Consider the following 6,967-nt stretch of genomic DNA (forward strand, 5'->3'; position numbering starts at 1 on the left):
CTGACCCAGCTGCGGTCGCCTCTCTGAACCTCAGTTTACACCTCTGTAAAATGGGGAGGGTCGTAGTACCTGCATCGTGTATCGGAGCAGAGAGCTAAATAGGCTTGCCAAAGACACGCAACCAGTCCCTGGGCCACCTGCTGTGTGCCCATGTGTGGTGGCAGGGGGGGAGGGGCCTGTCCAGGTTCCCGTCCCTAGCTGCCCCGCAGGATCTGGCTGTCCTGGGGGCTCCAGGGAATCTGCATTGGAAATTTTATGGTTGAGAACCCCACGCGGACCAGGAGAATTGTTCCCCAGCCCAGGAAGCCTGGGGAGTCCTTAGGTGGGGTCTTAGCCCAGCCTGGGGACATCAGAGATGCCCTCTTGGACAAGGGGACGGTTTGTACAGAGTCCCTGAAGTTTGACCTTAGCTAGGTGAGAAACAGGGTGGGGAGAAGGAAACAGGAGTGCAAAGTCCCCAGAGCAAGAGTCTGGGACTTTGAGACAGGACTTTTCTTAACCAGGGCACGGTTGACACTTTGGGCTCAATAGCTCTTTGGGGCAGGGGCTGTCCTTGTCCTGGCCGTTGTGGGCAGTGAAGCAACATCCCTAGCCTCCACCCAGTTGATGCCAGTACTACCCCACTCCAAGTTGTGACAACTAAAAATGTCTCCAGACATCACCAAATGTCCCCCTGGTGGGGCAGACTTGCATTGGGGTAAACGATTCCAAAAAGTTTGTTTTCTTTTTTTTTTTTTTTTTTTTCTTTTTTTTTTTTTTTTTTTTTTTTGTGAAAATATTTACACACAAAAAAAGTTTGTTTTCAATGGAGCACCCCTATCCGTAAAAATCTTAAAGCTCCACCCCCAGGTGCATATTAATTTGTAAATTATATGCAAATACAATTATACCAGTATATTCTGTAGATTATTATGTAACAATCAATCTGTTATGTAAAGATTTATTCTTTGGCAAACAAAATATGGAGATTCAAAAATGTAGATGTCCCAGCGTTTTCCCGTTGAACCCCAGAGCTTTGTTGACACCCCACTCTAGACACTACTGTATTAGTGAACTGCAAGCAGTTCGTGGTGCTTTGTGGCTGAATGATGGCACTTCGGGCAGGGACAGGGGACTGCAGGCTTTGCATAGAGGATCCCTAGGATTTTATCCTGAGGGAAATGGGGAGGTTTGGAGGGGGTCTTTTGTCACAGTTGCCAATCACTAATTTGTTTGCCCAGTGGAGGGGATGGTCGCAGTTATGTCCCATCCCTTGGCCAGGGTGGGCACCAAGTGGGCAAGAAACAGGCAGGAACCTGATCCAGCCCTGACTCAAATCGGGTCTGCTGGGTTCTAATCCTAGTGGCCACCATATCGAGCAAGTACCCTGGGCCCGGCACTGTTCCAGGCACTGTGGACACAACAGCAAACAAAACAAAGGTCCCTGTCCTAGTGGAGCTGGCAGAGACTAACGTGATAGGACAGGCTATGGCAAGGGCTATGGGATGAAAAATGAACTAGGATGGGGGATGGGGAAGAAGGGGGCATCAGAGAAAGCTGCAGGAAGTGACATCTAAGCGAGGACCCATGTGGATCTCTGGGGGAAGGGAGTTCCAAGCAGAGGGAACTTGTTACTAGCTGCATAAAACACCAGACTCTTATTATTTCGTATCGTTTTTGTGGGTCACATTTCAAGGAGTGGCTTTGCTGGGCTGTTCTGGCTCGGGGACTTTTGCAGAAGTTTGCAGTTAAGATGTTGGCCAGGGCTGCAGTTATCTGAAGGTTTGATCTGCCTCCAAGGTGGTTCACTCCTGTAGTAGAGGCAGGCGGGTGCTGTTGTTGGTAGGATGCCTCCGTTCCTCCCCACGTGGCTAATTGAGCATACTTCCAACATGGCGGCTGGCCTCCCCGGAGCAAGCCAGCCAGGAGAGTGAAAGCAGGTGGAAGTTGTGTCTTTTTTTTTTTTTTTTTTTTTTTTTACTTCCGGGGCATTGAGTGCATTAAAAGTGACTCACTAGATGCAGCCCACATTGGGGGGTGAGGAATAAAGACCTGTCCTCTCTTCCCCTCCGACCTGCCCATCTCCTGCCGGAGCCTCTCATTGGCTGAGCCCAGAAAGTAACAAGAGCAGGGAGCCCAGTGGTGCTCTCGGCCTTTGTTCAGGGAACAAGACGATGGGGTGGGGGTTGTGTGGGGGGAGGAAGGGTGAAAGTCAATTCAGAAGGACAAACAGGAGATACAACTGGAGTATTGAATTTTGGCATTTGTAGACGAACAAGAAAACAAATATTCCCAGCAATCACATGGGGGCGCTGCCTACCCACCAAGAGTTCTCTCTTTGAGCTTTGAGCATCGTGGCCTGGGCACATGAGGCTTGGGGGGGATGTGAGCATTATTCCGTTTCATTCTTTATTTTTATAAAAAGATGTGGAGGACCAGGCAGGGTTTCTCACACCTGTCACCCCCCCACACTTTGGGAAACTGAGGCAGGAAGATCACTTGAGCCTGGGAGTTCTCCAGACCAGCCTGGGCAACATAGTGAGTCCTCCCCACCCACCCCTGTCTCTGCAAAAAATATTTTAAAATTGTCAAGGTGTGCACCTGTAGTCCCAGCTACTCGGGAGGCTGAGGCGGGAGGATCACTGAGCCCGGAGTTCGAGGTTACAGTGAGCTATGATTGCCTCAGTCCCTTGAGTTGCTGGGATTACAGACACAAGCCGTCGTGCCAGGCTATCATAGTCTTAATGGAAAAGAGAAACAGGAAGCAGATGATATTGCAAGTCATTTAATTATATCTCTGATACATACCAAAAGGAGTCATTGAGGAATCCACAAGAAAGGATAACACATGGGAACCTGACCTGAGCAGGGTGGTCAGGGAGGGCTTCCTGGAGGTGGTGCCCCTTGAGCTACAATCATAACACTTTCTGAAACACTGTAACAAGTGCTTTAACCTATGTATCTCATTTAATCCTTATGGCAACTCTGTGAGGGAGTAGGTTTTTTTTTTCAGACATGGAGTCTCAATATGTTGCCCAGGCTGGTCTTGAACTCCTGGGCTCAAGCAATCCTCCCGCCTCTGCCTCCCAAAGTTCTGGGATTACAGGTGTGAGCCACTACAGCCAGCCTGAAGTGGGTAATATTATTACAAATGGGCAAACAGGTCCAAAAACCTGCTCAAAGTCCCTCTGAAGGGTGGATAGCAGCTTCCTAGGTGGACAGGTGCGCGGGGGGAGAGGAAGTGGCATGTGCAAAGGTCCTGAGATTGGAAGGGGCTTGTTCCATTCCGGGAAGCAAAAGGCCCGTGTTGCCCAGCAGGGGTGGGAGGGGCAGAGTGGAACGAGGAGAAGTTCATGTTGTGGTCGGACCAACCCAAGGCAGCAAATCTTGACCCTGGGCGGGCCCCTTACACACTTCAGCTGGGAGACTGTGTGGTTAGTTGCGGAGGGAATGGCGGTGCATTCATTGCAGCATGCCTGTGCTTTTCACAAGCTGGTCAATTTCCCCCTCCGGTTTCAGCGAATTGAAACATTGATCGGGGATGCCCAGAGTCGGAGGAGATGTAGGGAAACGAGAAATCTCCCACACCATTGAAAAGGGTGTCCCTTTGGTGGAAGCTCTGGGCAGGGCAACCTGGCCAAATCTACCACGAAACTGTCAAGCGTGCTGTGTGAACCGTGTCTTTCGTTTTCTGTCCTCCGATGCTTTGACATCGGGGACGGATCTTGGAGAGACTGCCCCTCCCAGAGTTGGCTAATTTCTGGAGATAATAAAACAACTCTCGGGCCAGGCACGGTGGCTCACGCCTATAATCCTAGCACTCTGGGAGGCCGAGGCAGGAGGATCGCTCAAGGTCAGGAGTTTGAAACCAGCCTGAGCCAGAGCGAGACCCCGTCTCTACTAAAAATAGAAAGAAATTAATTGGCCAATTAAAAAAATATATAGAAAAAAATTAGTCGGGCATGGAGGCGCATGCCTGTAGTCCCAGCTACTCGGGAGGCTGAGGCAGGAGGATCACTTGAGCCCAGGAGTTGGAGGTTGCTGTGAGCTAGGCTGATGCCACAGCACTATAGCCCAGGCAACAGAGCCAGATTCTGTCTCAAAAAAAAAAAAAAAGATAAATTACGTATGTTGATATATATGTACATATATACATCTACTACATCTACATATATATAAAATATATGCTGGTGACCGGGTGACTCAGGCCTGTAGTCCCAGCTGCTCAGGAGGCTGAGGTGGGAGGATCGTTTGAGGTTACAGTGAGCTATGATGATGCCATGACACTCTAGCCAGGGTGACAGAGTGAGACTCTGTCTCAAAAAAAAATATATATATATATGCTTATATGTATATAAGTAAAAATCTAGAGATGTCACTAAACCATTTGTTCACTTCTGCACGTGGATCTCCACACCACCTTTATTTTCCATATTGAATATTTCTCTAACAATTGAATTTCTTTTGCAACAAGCAGCTGCCCACTTTTGTAATCAGGAAAAAATAAATACCCAATAAGGTAAGTCCAATTATTTTTTAAGAATGACATGTACGAAACCCTGGAAATATATCTTTGACAATGACGCCTAAGAGGTGAGAGTTAATTTGGGATTTATGATCCGTGTAGTCCTCAGCAAATGCACTGTCCTCTGTAGCACAGAAATCTATTGTTGGAGTTCTGCGAAACTGGCTTCATGCACTTTCTCAGGAATGCATTTGTGCAGAAGTTGGGGAACTTGTTTGGGGGCTTTGCTCAAATGGTTTTGGCCAGTGCATAGATGGAGTGGCTAAAATGAATACCTGGAGTTTATCTGGAGCTCACTGGCTGTCAGGCTGTCTGTTATGAGGGTTCCATGAATTATTAATAATATAAATAAACCACCCAGACCTGTGCTGTTTAATAGGGTAGCCATAGGCCACGTGGGCTGTTGAGCATTTATTTATTTATTTTTTTTTAATTTTTTTTTTTTTTTGAGACAGAGTCTCGCTTGTTGACCAGGCTAGAGTGAGTGCTGTGGCGTCAGCCTAGCTCACAGCAACCTCAATCTCCCGGGCTCAAGCAATCCTTCTGCCTCAGCCTCCCGAGTAGCTGGGACTACAGGCATGCGCCACCATGCCTGGCTAATTTTATAAATATATTAGTTGGCCAATTAATTTCTTTCTCTTTATAGTAGAGACGGGGTCTTGCTCAGGCTGGTTTCGAACTCCTGACCTCGAGCAATCCGCCCGCCTCAGCCTCCCAGAGTGCTAGGATTACAGGCGTGAGCCACTGCGCCCGGCTTGTTGAGCATTTAAATGTGGCCTAACAGAGACTAGCCACGCTGTCAGCGTAAAATGCAACTGTGCTGGGCATGGTGGCACCTATAGTCTCAGCTACTCAAGAGGCTGAGGCAGGAGGATCGCTGAAGCCCAGGAGTTCAAATCTAGCCTGGCCAACAGAACGAGACTGTGTCTATATAAAACAAAACAAAAAAGCCCCAAATCCATTTCTAGAAACAATTAATGTTAAAGCAAAAAAGTAAATATTAAAAAAGTAAAATGCATACTGGATTTCGCAGACTTATGGAAAATTCCATATTAATGACTTTTTATATTGACTACATGTTGAAATTGTAATATTTTGGATCTATTGGGTTAAATAGAATATATAATTAAAATAAATTCCACTGGTTTCTTTTTACCTTTTTTTTTTGTTGTTGTTGTTAGATAAGGTCTTTCTCTGTTGCCTTAGCCAGAGTGTAGTGGCATCGTCATAGCTCAAAGCAGCCTCAAACTCCTGGGCTCCAGCGATCCTCCTGCCTCAGCCTCCCGAATGGCTGGTACTACAGGCATGAGTCACCATGCCCGGCTACATGTTGAAATTTTAAATTTGCAAATAGCATTCCCTTTCCTCTAAACACAATACTTGGCCCTTTCTTTTTCTGTTTGCAAAATTAAAGTGTGCTTGGACAAAAATATAAAGTTAAACACTTAGAAATGTTTGACCTGGAAAGAAGAAGTCCTTGTGTACACAGGAAAATAAAACATGAAGTCATATTTTTATCTGTGGCCACTGAGGTGTCCACAAAGTTGGAAGACAAGGGATGTAGGATGCTCGAGTTCTGGTGCCTGGGGAGGAATGTGGGAGGGGGCTTGCAATGGGGGAACTTCTCATTTTCTTTCTATATATCTGCTTTTTGGGAAATATTTTTGATACCATGTGTTCATGTATCATTTAAAAATAATAAGCATACCAGCCGTGGTGGTGTACACATTAATCCCAGCCACTCAGGAGGCCCAGGCGGGAGGACTGCTTCAGGACAGGAGTTCGAGGCCAGCCTGGGCAATATAGAAAGACCCCCCATCTCTACAAAAACAAAAATAAAAGTAATAAGTATAATTTAAAAAAATAGGCCAGTTGCAGTGGCTCACGCTTGTAATCCCAGCACTCCGGGAGGCCGGGGTAGGAGGATCACTTGAGACTAGGAGTTCAAGACCAGCCTGGGCAAGAGCAAGACTCTGTCTCTATAAAAAATAGAAAAAATAGCTGAGCGTGGTGGTGCATACCTGTAGTCTCAGCTACTCAAGAGGCTGAGGCAGGAGGATCACTTGAGCCCAGGAGTTCGAGGTTGCAGTGAGCTATGACGATGCCATGGCACTCCAGCCCAGGCGACAGAATGAGACTTGTCTCAAAAAAGAAAATTGTAGAGAGAGAAGTTAGGATGGGACATTATGCGGCCCCAGAGAGAGAGAAGAATTATATATAGGATCTTGCTCTATTGCCCAGGCTGGAGTGCAGTGGTGCAATCATAGCTCATTGCAGCCTCGAACTCCTGGCTCAAGTGAGAGAGGAATTATCTATGTAGACGTGCATACAGGTAGCTATATGTTACAGGCACTAAGCAACCTATTTCCTTGGTCCATCTGGATTTCAGCACATGCAATGGTACACAGTTCCATGCAACTCAAACTCCTGCCTTAAGTTTGGAAATTAAACAATGCACTTTTT

This window comes from Microcebus murinus, chromosome 27 (genome assembly GCF_040939455.1).
Source record: "Microcebus murinus isolate Inina chromosome 27, M.murinus_Inina_mat1.0, whole genome shotgun sequence".
In the NCBI taxonomy this organism is placed as follows: domain Eukaryota; kingdom Metazoa; phylum Chordata; class Mammalia; order Primates; family Cheirogaleidae; genus Microcebus; species Microcebus murinus.